Source organism: Malus domestica, chromosome 10, assembly GCF_042453785.1.
Source record: "Malus domestica chromosome 10, GDT2T_hap1".
NCBI classification, from domain to species: domain Eukaryota; kingdom Viridiplantae; phylum Streptophyta; class Magnoliopsida; order Rosales; family Rosaceae; genus Malus; species Malus domestica.
Genome location: NC_091670.1, coordinates 4,570,874 through 4,584,592, shown reverse-complemented (window position 1 = coordinate 4,584,592; position 13,719 = coordinate 4,570,874). Strand labels below are relative to the sequence as shown.

At 38.0% G+C, this 13,719-nt stretch overlaps 1 pseudogene; it reads right to left on the bottom strand.

Annotated features, from left to right (window-relative positions):
- Window positions 1-3,650: 3,650 nt before the first annotated feature.
- Window positions 3,651-11,743, bottom strand: LOC103411951 (probable mannitol dehydrogenase; annotated as a pseudogene).
- Between the last annotated feature and the right edge of the window lie 1,976 nt (window positions 11,744-13,719).

Genomic DNA, 13,719 nt, shown 5'->3' with positions numbered 1-13,719 from the left:
TGATAAAAATATGTTTCAATACATGACTACATCTCACAAGAAAAACATAGCAACTGCCAATGGTACCCTGGCACCTGTGTGTGGCGCGGGCACCGTGCATCTCACCACATCTTTCCCTTTACATTGTTGCTTACTTGTTCCTTCTTTATCCCATCATTTATTATCCATACCACAGATTACTAAACAATTGGTTGTTCTAATGTATCTGTCCTTTTGTCTACTTCAGGATATTTAGACCAAGGAGATAATTGGGTGTGGCACTAAGAGAGAGGGGTTGTACTATGTGGATGACGTCGTTCCTGGCAGACCTAATGCAATTCGAGCGTCTCGTTCTAGTAATTTACAAGAAGTGTGGTTATTGCATCGTCGGTTAGGGCATGCATCTTTTGGGTATTTACGGCATTTGTTACCTAGTCTATTTAGTGAAATAAATGAATCAAACTTACATTGTGAAGTATGTATTCTTGCTAAAAGCCATTGTGCTTCGTTTCCTCCTAGTATGAATAAAAGAGCTTTACCGTTTGAACTTGTGCGCTCTGATGTTTAGGGGCATTCTCCCGTTATTACTTCTTCTGGGATTAAGTGGTTTGTTACGTTTGTTGATGATTGCACTCGTATGACTTGGCTATATGTGTTGAAAAATAAAAGTGATGTTGGTATGGTATTTAGATCTTTTTTCTCGGATGATTCAGACACAATACTCATTTGTGATTAAAGTTCTACGTTCCGATAATGGGGGGTGAGTATATTAATTTTGAGTTGTCGGAGTTTCTTCATGATCGAGGCATTCTCCATGAAACGACCTGTCCTCATACCTTGCAGCAAAATGGGGTTGCAGAGAGGAAAAATTGCCATATCTTAGAAACGGCACATGCTCTACTTCTTGGAGCATCTGTTCCTAAGGTGTTTTGGCCTGAAGTTGTCACTTATGCAATCTATGTGATTAATTGTATGCCATCTTGGGTTGTTGAATTTTGAAACACTTCTCCAAGTCTTCACTTAACATGCTCAAGTAGTGTCTACTAATACTCTCACTCCTCGGGTATTTGGGTGTGTGGCTTATGTGCATATTCAGAAAATTCATCGCACTAAGGTGGATTTGTGTGCCCTACGTTGTGTATTTGTAGGTTTCTCATCTCACCAAAAAGGATATAAATGTTATCACCCTGAAACTCGGCATATGTATGTTACCATGGATGTAACCTTTTCTGAATCAGAGTATTTTTATGCTCCGGTATCTTCATCTTTAGATCACCAAAAGCAGAGCTCTAGTGGTGATCTGGAATGGTTGGACCTAGGGGGAGACATTATTGTAGAGACCGCACCTGCCAGTGGAGAAGTAAGTGCCGAGAAGGATGTAGAATTATAGGTAGCTTCTGCCGAAGCAGGAGATGCTATTCAGAAAGTTTCTACCGAGCCTTATGAGGTGGCTCAGTTGGTTTCTATTGTGCATAATAGGGCTCAGGAGCCTACACCTGTCGAAGTATCATCAAAGCAGCCATTGCAGCCACTTGCTGAATCTGCTGATGTGCCCCCCTCTCTCTAGCTCCACAGTGCAGCCCAATACGTATTCTCTGGATATGCTTGAGGTTAGTATTGTGGATGATTATGTAACTAATGCATGTAATGATGTAAGTACATATAAGTTGCAATCGAGACAAAATCGAGGTGTGCCACCTAACAGGTTCTCTCCGGAAGGGAAAGTGAAGTATCCAATAACCAATTATGTCTTATGCAATGGTCTTGCACCAGAGCGCTGAACTTTGGTGGACAATATGGAGTATGTTCAAGTACCAACCCGTGTGGAGGAAGCTCTAAAGGATCCAAAGTGGGCAAAAACAATGGATGAGGAAATGTTGGCGTTACAGAAGAATAATACCTGTGAGGTCATGCCTTTACCAAAAGGAAAAAAAATAGTTGGATGCCGATGAGTGTTTACGATCAAATACAAAGTCGATGAATCAATAGACAGGTACAAAGCAAGGTTGGTAGCTAAAGGATACACCCAAACATATGGTGTAGATTACCAGGAAACTTTCTCTTCGATTGCCAAGATGAATACGGTACATGTTATGATTTCTTTAGCTGCAAATATGGACTGGCCATTAAAACAGTTTGATGTGAAAAATGTTTTTCTTCATGGGAACTTGGAGGAAGAAGTATATATGAATTTTCCTCCTGGGTATAGTGCTGGTAGAAATATCATAGTATGTCGGTTGCGTAAGTCTCTATGTGGACTTAAGCAATCGCCTTGTGCATGGTTCGATAGGTTTACTCAAGTTATGAAAAAGATTGGGTATCATCAGAGTCATTCTGATCGCACATTGTTTGTTAAACGAAGACAGGGAAAAGTGACAGCCTTAATCATCTATGTAGATGACATGATTATCACTGGAGATGATTTCGATGAGATTTCAAAGTTACAGGGTAATCTTGCAGCCGAGTTTGAAATAAAGAACCTAGGAGATTTGAAGTTTTTTCTTAGGGTTGAAGTTGCTAGCTCTCCGAAAGGTATCTTTTTGTCCCAACGTAAGTATGTTCTGGATTTGTTAAAAGAAATTGGTATGTTAGGGTGTAAGTTGGTAGACACTCATATTGTTGAAAACATCATCTATGTTTGGATTCGAATAAGAAATCAGTTGATAAAGGGAGATATCAGAGACTTGTAGGAAGACTAATTTATTTGGCTCACACACGTCCGGATATCGCCTATGTTGTGAGTGTAGTGAGTCAGTTTATGCATTCATCGAGTGTAGATCGTATGGCTGCTGTTATGCGTATCCTAGCATATTTGAAGTCTGCGCCAGGAAAATGAGTTCTATATGGGAAGCACGGACATTTGAGGGTTAAGGGGTTCACATATGTTGATTGGGCAAGAAATGTAAGTGATAGATGATCTACTTTTGGGTATTTTATTTTTTTAGGAGGAAATTTGGTTACATGGCGAAGTAAGCAACATAAGGTGGTATCGAGATCCTCAGTTGAGGCCGAGTATAGAGGCATGGCCCACGACATTTGTGAAATTCTTTGGCTTCGAAAACGTCTTTGGGGTCTTGAGTTCAAACCAAAGGAGACCATGAGACTATATTGTGATAATAAGTCAGTGAGAGATATAGCTGATAATCCGGTGCAGCATGATAGGACAAAACATGTGGAGGTTGATCGATATTTTATTAAAGAGAAGCTTGAGAAGAAGATTGTGTCAATACCTTTTGTGAATTCGGAGGAGCAACTTGCAGATATTCTCACTCATGCAGTGTGTAGTCGAAAGTTTGATGACTCACTTGTCAATTTGGGCATGTGTGAAATCTATGCACCAACTTGAGGAGGAGTGTAAAACATGAGTCAATGTTAGGGAAAAAAAGGAATGTAAATAATGTAAATACTAGGAGTCCTTTCTTAGGTAGGATATTGTTTTTGTCCTTAATTATTTGTTTCCTTATGGAATAAGGATTGTATATGTATATATTTTAAAGAAGTAATACAATGAAAATTACCGCGTAAAATTCTATTCAACTTGCTGATCGTAAGGCACAATTTTCATAAAATCTAGATATAGTAGACAATAAAAATTGTGCGAAATGATTGATCAGTTTCTAATCTTATAGATTTTTCGAGTGGTTGAACAAATTCGGATGCAAAACTTACACCTAGACGTGCAATGTGTTCCCGATGTCAATGACAAAACTTGCACCTAACGTTAGCTTTGATAAGACCCTCCATAGCGGTGTTTGCATAATCAACTGGTATAACTTCGACGTTTGCTGTTATATTGTGCTTAGTTGCAAAATCAATCATCTTTGGGTCTCCTTCATTCCTCCAACGACACTACTATGTAACTTGTTTTCATTAATCAAGTTGAAAGTAATTGGTACAAAGAGAGACTTATACAAATACATGGATCAATCAAGATCCTGAAATTAAGGCCTATACAAGCTATTACGTGAGTTAGACTCATAAGTAGATGAAAAGCAATCTGAGATGACTGTATAGTAATCCAGGAAATGGACTCCTTAAATCAAGGGACTGATGACAGACTTTGGTTTACTCAACACTACCAGCTATCATCTTTCTCCCTAAAAGTACAAAAAAAAAATGTTAATACTAATATTCCATTGATGCAAATGTACAGCTGATTAAATGTAAAGGGAACTTACTTCAACACACCCACTTTCTCCACACGCACTTAGTTAGACAAGACATTTAGTTTTAAACAATCTTAACTTCTTTTATCTAAACCCAATTAAGGTTACAAGTTAGTGAATTCATCTGCTTACCCATCAGCAAAGGAAAAACTGGTAGCTGAAGAGGCTTATCTGGTGCTCCAAGCAAAACAAGCTTTCCATGAGACTTCAATAATCCAACCAAAGGCAAAAGAGGGTGGACTGCAGAAACAGTGTCAAGGATGCCATCCATTGTGCCCATGGCACCCTACACAATCAAAATAAACACATCTGTATGTCACAGTGCTCACAAGTACGATTAAGATGTAAACTTAATAAACCTTATTTTTCAAATAATCACCTGCATTTGGCCTTCCTCGCGGCTGACCAAAAAGGAATCTGCACCAAGGTTTTCAATAGCATCATCTTTCTTAGTCGGGGAGGTATTGATCACTGTGACCTTAACCCCCATAGCCTTTGCAAACTTCACGGCAACGTGACCGATACCACCTACACCAACCACACCCACATGCATACCGGGTTTATCAAGTCCGAAATACCTCAAGGGGCTGTAAGTTGTAACCCCAGCACATAGGAGAGGAGCAGCGCCATCAAGAGGTAGGTTGTCTGGAATACGGACTACGAAATGCTTGGCCACCATGATGTCAGAGTAACCTCCATATTGTTAATGTATACAGAAATCCTGATCTGCAATGAATACTCAAACAAGAAAAGGAGAAGAAAGAAGAGTTCTAGAGAGAGAATGAATGTTTAGAGAAAGAAACTTTTGTATTGATCTGAATTAAAGATTACAGTAATGCCATATCATCTTATATAGTTTGCACGATTTACATCAGTAACTATATCAGTTAGTTATAACACCTCTAACCAACATAACCACCAATAGTCTATTAGCTAAGCTGATGTGGCATTGCCAGCTGTTACTACTGTCAACATCCCCCCTCAATCTAAGCTTGGGGTGCCAAGCTTCAGATTGTAGCAATGTCTGATAAATGCAGGACTGTGAAGACCCTTTGTTAGAACATCGACAGTTTGCTCATCAGTAGGAACATAGGCCACGGCAAGATCGCCTTTTTGTACCCTCTCCCTTACAAAATGATAATCGGTATCCAAGTGTTTGATTCTGGAGTGAAACACTGGATTCAAACTTAATGCAATAGCTGACATGTTATCACAATTAATAACAGGTGGTTGAAGTAAAACACACTTCAAATCCCTCAAAATGTGCCTAACCCAAGCTAGATCAGCAGCGGTATGAGCAAGGGCTTTGTATTCAGCTTCTGTAGAACTTCTGGATACTGAAGTTTGTTTCTTTGATTGCCACGAAATAGGATTGTCTCCAAGAAAAACAATATATCCAGTTACTGATCTTCTGGTATTAAGATCCGCAGCCCAATCAGAATCAGAGAAAGCCGTGATATGCATCTGTGATTGTGAAGAATAGATTATGCCATGTTGCATCGTACCATGAAGGTATCGAAGAATCCGTTTTACAGCACCAAAATGAACTTCAGTTGGTGAATGCATGTGTTGACAAACTGTATTCACAGCAAACGTAATATCCGGTCTAGTAAACGTAAGATACTGCAAGGAACCAACAATGCTTTTGTATGAACTAGGATCTGAAAGTAACCCTTCTTCTGTCATCATCATTTGATTATGTGGTTTACATGGTGTATTAGCAGGCTTGCAAGAATCCATACCTGTCTTATGAAGTAAATCCTTTATGTATTTCGACTGATTTACAAAAATATCTCCATTTGGTTTATATTGAATCTGTAAACCAAGGAAATATGTCAGCTTCCCCAAATCCTTCAAGTCAAACACAGAGGAGAGTTCTTGAACTACGAGTTGTACTTTAGTCACACATGATCCAGTCAATATTATATCATCAACATATAGCAATAGTATGATGATATCATTGTTATCAGTTTTGATGAACAAACTGGTATCAGATACTGATGCAGTAAACCCCATTGTCACCAAGTAGCTTGTAAATTTTGAATTCCAAGCCCTTGGGGCTTGTTTGAGTCCATATAGTGACTTGAGGAGTTTGCATACATAATCGGGATGACTTGAATCAACAAACCCTTGTGGCTGTTTCATATAAACTTCTTCTTGTAACTCACCATGCAGAAATGCATTCTTGACATCAAGTTGTTTCAATTCCCATTTATTCATTGCAGCCAAAGCAAGAATGAGTTTTACAGTTGTATGTCTCACAACTGGACTAAAAGTATCTGAATAATCTACACCATGCTCTTGAGACAACCCTTGAGCAACTAGTCTTGCTTTATACCTTGACACAGTACCATCAGGATTTCTTTTCACCTTATACACCCATTCGCTTCCTATTATTGATCTGTGATCTGGTGCAGGTACTAAATTCCAAGTACCTTGAATTCGAAGTGAATCATACTCCTCTTGCATTGCATGTTGCCAATGTGAAATAGATGCTGCTTGTCTAAAGCATGTAGGTTCTAATGAATCTGCAATCTCTGAAATAAAGGAGAAACCTCCCACAAAAGGATCATCATTTGTTATCTGCAAAGTGTTTAACTCTGGAAACGTTGCAGTTAAGGCTGCATAATTTTTCCTTAGGATGGCACCAGACTTCAACCTTGTCACCATTGAATGTTCATTTCTATTCTGTGCTTGAATATCATGTGATACAATTGCTTGAGAAATTGGTAACCTTGAATCTGGTGGACTTGAGACGTGATGGTGAGAAGATGAAACCGGATTATCAGAATGCGGACTGACTGCAGACTCTGAAGATTGAGACACTACCATATCAGAATTTCCTGAAGCTACTGGATCTGAGCCTTGAAAATGTGAAATGACTTCTATAGCTTGTGCAGATCCTCTATCTTGATGCACTGGAGATGGAGTAATCGTATCCCTTGGTAATTGAATCGCAATAGGCCTTGAATTCTGGAAAGATGAAGAACTAGACTGTGATATCTTTGACACTTGTATATTCCGATAAGGAAATATCTCTTCATCATGTACAACATGTCTAGAAAGAATTAATTTCCCTGAACCAATGTTATAACATACTACTCCCTTATATCCCATCATATATCCTAGAAATACACATTGAGTTGTTCTTGGTTCAAGTTTATTTGCATTATAAGGCCTCATGAATGGATACACTGCAGACCCAAAAATCTTCAAAGTTTGAACATCAGGTTCTTGTCCAATTAACACCTGATATGGTGATTTCATATGCAATATTCTACATGGCATTCTGTTTATTAGAAATGCAGCATGTGAACAGGCATGAAACCAAAATTGAGCTGGTAACTTTGCTTCTGTCATGAGTGTTACTGCAGTCTCAACCACATGTCTGTGTTTCCTCTCAGCAAGTCCATTTTGCTGAGGGGTATAAGGACATGAAATCATGTGTTTTATACCCTTTGTATCCAAAAAATCAACAAACATTCTACTTGTATACTCTCCCCCTCCATCAGATTGTAAACACTTAAGTGAATCACTAAATTGAGTTTGTATAAAAGCACAGAACTTAACAAATATGGAAAACACTTCAGACTTGTTATTCATTGGAAAAATCCACAAAAATCGTGAATATTCATCTACAAAGCTCACATAGTATCTATAACCTTGTACAGACACCTTTGGAGATGACCCCCATACATCAGTGTGAACTTTCTCAAACAAACATGTAGCAGTATTTTGTCTTACTGGAAACGACTGTCTTCTCATTTTACCACTCATACAAGAAGAACATATGGACTCACAACTATCTACTTTGACACTATTATTAAACTTCTTTTGCATTACAGCAAGCACCTCCTCTGACGGATGTCCTAACAGCTTATGCCACCTCGACACTTGAATCTTCTTTCCAATAAAGCTAGCACAGTGCTCCAACTTTGCAGAAAAAGACTGTGCAAAGACATTAACTGGAATTGAAAACAGCTCCCCATCATCACTTGTCCCTGTGTACAGTATCTTCCTTGTTGCCTTGTCCTGTATGAAGAAGACAACATCATCACATATAAACCAACATCCATTATCTCTGCATAACTTCTTAACAGAAAGTAAATTCACAGTGATTTTAGGTACACAGAGCACATTTCTTAACATCAAAGATTGTTTAGAAAGAGGAATGCTTGTGGAACCAATATGTGTTACTTTCAATCCTGTACCATTCCCAATTGTAATAGTTCCATCACCAGTATAAGGAATAACATGATTAAGATGATGTAAATTTGCAGTCATGTGATGAGTTGCACCTGAATCCAATATCCAGTTTTCTTCAGCAGTAAAACCAACACCAGATCCTTCAGTTTGAGTGACATTTGCTTGAGCTGTCATAGCTGCAATCGATGATGGTGGTGGAGGATTTCCCTGATATGCAAAGTTGTTCCTGTGAAAGCATTCAAGAGCTATGTGCCCCCCCTTGCCACATATCTGACATATTACAGAACCAGAAGGCTGTGAACCTCCACTCTCAGTTCTATAGTAGCAGTTTGGTGCAGTGTGTCCCCTTCTCGAACATATCTGACATTCAGGTGATACCGAGTACTTAGAGTTGGTATTCCCATTCCAATTGGACTTAGAATTGCCATGGCCAGCAGATGAATTAGTTGAGGTGAAACCATTACTTACAGATTCATATCCTGCAACACTCTTACCACTTCCAGAGTAACCATTATTCCCAGAGTAACCATTATTCCCATTTCTGTTATGAAACCCTGATGCAAACCTGGAATTGTGATTCCCACCTCCAAACTTTCTATTATTAAAATTTCCTCTCTGTGAAGACTGAAAACCTCTACCACCATTACCATTTCCAATTCCTGAAAAACCATTTCCTCCCTGAAAATTACTACCAAACTGATCATTAAAACCATTTCCTCTCTGAAAGTTGTTACCGAATGTAGCATTGCTGAAACTACCCTGAGACCTCTGAGAATTGGAACTCTCACCATGTTCATACCCTTGAAAGCCTTGTAATCCTTCACCTTGAACAACCATAGCAGACATAGAACTAGATAAAGAATGCATTCTAGATTCAATACTGCCTTCGGCTACAAGCAATTGTGCTCGAAAATCTTTGATAGACATAGGAGAATCTCTTGCCAATATGACTGTCTTAATCATCTCAAAGTCAGCAGGCAAACCAGAAAGAACAACAATGATGAAATCATTATCAGTAACCTTTTCTCCTGCAGATACTAATTGATCCCTTATCCTCTTTAGTCTCATTAAGAATTTATCAACCGAATCACCACCTTTCTGAGCAGTATGCAATTCAGTTTTAAGTTGATTCACACGAACCATTGAGACAGAGGCAAATCTTTCTTGCAAACATTTTCAAGCTTCATAAGATGTTTTACACCCAATCACATGTTCCATAGCATCATCCGAAAGAGTTGCAATTAGCAAACTTAACAAAGCTAGATCCTTTTTCACCCAATCTTTGTAAGCAGCATTAATTTCATTTGTGACCCCAGATGCTGTAGCAATCACATACTTAGGTGGACATGGTGCTTTTCCAGTAAAGAAGTCAAACAAATCATACCCCTCAACACAGATGAAAATTGATAACTCCATTTCACAAAATTATCATCTTGCAACTTTACTGTCAACATCCCTAACAGATTCTCAATTCTAACATTAGATTCAGCCATCTTCACACACTAAAGATTATCACAAATACAACCCAAGATTTCAAACAACAAGATATAGAACCACATATATCAAGAAATACACCTCTCTTCGGCAATCGGCCTTTAATGAAGAAAGAGAACAAAATTGCACAAGAACTACACTCCGGCAATCGGCCTTATGGAGTTTACACCGAGATAATGGCTTCGGCCTTATATCTCAAATCAAGATTGCAGAAAGATGGCATCGGCCTTTTTTTACTTTCGCACAAAAAATCAACAAACCCAGAAGAAAAAACCTTGAGACATTTTCACAAACAGATAGAGTGCAGAAAACATACTGTACTTGCAAGAAATACCAAGCCTCCGACTGAACGCACAACACTGATTAAACTACACGAAGTCACCAAGAAAGATCTCCGGCAACACCACCATGAGCGGAAGACGATAGCCACGAAGGAACGTACACGGCGATGATACCATGTTAATGTATACAGAAATCTTGATCTGCAATGAATACTCAAACAAGAAAAGGAGAAGAAAGAAGAGTTCTAGAGAGAGAATGAATGTTTAGAGAAAGAAACTTTTGTATTGATCTGAATTAAAGATTACAGTAATGCCATATCATCTTATATAGTTTGCACGATTTACATCAGTAACTATATCAGTTAGTTATAACACCTCTAACCAACATAACCACCAATAGTCTATTAGCTAAGCTGATGTGGCATTGCCAGCTGTTACTACTGTCAACACATATGTCGGGGTTCCGTCATGGTACTTGTCACCACAAGTGACTATCATTTTGGGGCAGTAATTCTCAGCATCATTGGAACAATTATCACAAGATTGGCAAGATCCTGCCATATATCCAAGACCGACATGGTCTCCAACTTTGAATTTCTCTACTTTGGTGCCTATCTCAGTCACTACACCAACAATCTCGTGCCTGCATGCATTTCCCGATTAAATTAATTAAGTTCACTTTTGACAAATGTAATAGATCGACTGTACGGTACTAGATATGTCTATGTTACTAATTAATTAATGGAGAGTAAATTTAAATAAAGTCATTAATTACTCATAACAAAATTTAGTGTAGATGGAATTTCCCCATTCATTCTTAATCATGTGAAGATCTGTATGGCATATCCCACAGTATAATACTTTGAACGTGAGGTCGTTCTTTCCTGTATCCCTGCGACCAAAATCATGGTACTTTGAGTTAAATTCAGTTGGCTCCTCTACTAGGACATGAACAACTTAACTCAGATGGATATTGATTTAAATTCATTAATTAATTGACTTTCTGTTACAAAAATATATAGTTTGGTAAGATTTAGTTTCATTTTAGCCTTTCAAATAGGTATAATAATTTTCAAAATATGCATAAGTACAAGATTTTAGGTGCATTAATTCATGTTTAGAAGCACATACAATTTTGGAATGTTTCAAATTGTCAAATACGCTAAAGTCCAAGTAGTATGGGCTTGTAACCGAACGGGGCATTAAAGCGGTTGATGTTTTGATGGAATGTAAATCAGGTGGGTAAAGGTGATGCAATCTGTTTCATATGCAGTGTGAAGTTGATTGAGCACGCCTTATGCCACTCGGGTTAGTAGAGCACCGCAACCTTAATGTTTGGTTAGTAAAAATTGTTAAATACATTTTTTTCTTGTATTTTCGTTGTATTTCCTAGGAACTAAAGCATGTAAATTGTAGATGGATGGATGAAAGAAAAATGATAAATGAAACACCAATTAATGGAGAATGTAGATGATAAAATGGAGATAATAACCTTCTGGAGAATTTGAAGGGAGAGAGAACACCAGATGAATCTCTGGCAGCCCATCCAAATGCTTTCTTGGGGTGTTGTTCTGGAGATTCCCCCATTTTCTCTCTTATCTGCTTTCTTTTTTTAGTTAAAAGACATAGGTTTAAAGAGTGCTAGATATGTCTGTGTACACGCAAAGACATAAATATATAGCTAATTATGTGTGGTGGAGGGGTTTGATTTTGGGAGATGGATTGTCTGCCCTTCCCATCCCCTACTATTTCTGTGGTCACGGTTAAGCCACGTCAACATTTTATATTGATACCACAAAAATATGAGGGGATGAGAAGGGTATGAGATGGGAAGGGCGAACAATCCATCTCCTTGATTTTGAGGGGTTGGATTTATTAGCTGGGAAAAGTAGGTATATATACCAAATCAAGTCTTAAAAGCTTATTAGATCATTTCCTCTGCAGTAAAAGGTTGCAAAAATAATTTTGCTTACTTTTCACATGGAAAATGGGCGCCACGCATGGTCGGTATGTATATTTTTTGCTATTTTTCTTTAAGAATGGAGAGAGTTTAAAACTATTACAATTATTTAATAAATGAAATAGTTTTAAATCAAAACTAGAAATTCAACATTCTTTCTACTAAGATATTGGAATTTGGACCACATGCATGCATGGTCAGTATAATCACATTTCGTATCATGCCGTTCACTCATTTTGTTGGTCTCAATCGACGGTCGAAAGGATGCTGCATTGCCATTGCATGCAATTGTCCGCAGGATTTCATATAATTGAGGTCAGAAAAGGAAGAGTGAAGGGTCCATATCTATTCGAGTTCACCTACAAAGACAAGAAGCTCAGTAATATTTCTAGCATGGCCGTTTTATACCTTTTTTCTCACGTTCCCATGAGCAAAGGGCCCTCACATTGATTAGTAATTTTCGTGGCCTGCTGCCTTCGGTTGGTGGCTCACAGCTATTTTTGTACCCGTTGCATGATTCATCAAACTCGTGTTGCATTTTCGTATTTATGGTCTCTGACCCCGACCATGGATTCGCAGCCCAAAACGCAAACAAATCAGCAGCAACAGCTGCCATGGGAGACGCCATAGTGCTCTACGCAGCAACAGCCGCCATGGGAGACGCCATAGTGCTCTGCGCGTAAAGACTCTTGAGCAATATCTCTTTCTTGCGCTACCTCTTTCTTCTCTTCCATCATTTTGGACAATCTTTTCATATACATTGTTCTGAAGCTTTTCTATTTGCATCAATAAACCTATTAAATCTCTGGATTCCAAGTCTTGACAGACACATCCACCGCAAAGAGCCAGGCTTTTATACTTTTGGGCATAAGATGCCAACAGATTCCATAACTTGGAAGTTTAATAATACATAATTATAGATTTCATATTTATAGATTTGTAAAATACTATACTTCTCAGTGTGTTTACTAAATATTTGCAAAAATTGGTGTTTTGTTTAATGAATTTTTAGGATGTGCTCTGTACACAACATGCACATGATATGCTCAAAGATTTGAGCTCAAAACCAAAAGCCCAGAGCTCAAAGCTCTCTCTTCCAAATAAAAAAAATGACGTCATCACCTGTGAGTTTGTACAATTTATATGTGAGTATTTTCATCATTTCAATTTTGTGCATGGTGTGCATGGTTTGTGCATATTTGATTTGTCCTATTTCAGTCATAAGATTAAGAAAATTGATCATTTTTGATAATTTCCTAATTTATTGATAGACTGAACACATGTCCCACGTAGGACAGTTGAAAGACTTATTATCAGTGTGATGAGTTGAGTTACTCTTGCATTATCAATAATTAGTTACATAGAATAAAACCTTATGACATTGGAGCAAGTTATCTAAATACAAAAAAAAAAAAAAAAAAAAAAAAAAAAAAATTAAAATGATGCATTTTTATCATGAAGACAACATTTATAATTATTCAGAATATTTGAATAATTATGTGGACTATTGATCAGTCTCCGAGTAAAATGAATAACAAATTTTCGATTCCCTTCGAACCCTAAAAGGGAATTCTCCTCAGAGTAGCAACTTTCGCTTGTGCCTTCCTCATGAACATGGTTTTGCTCGTCTTCG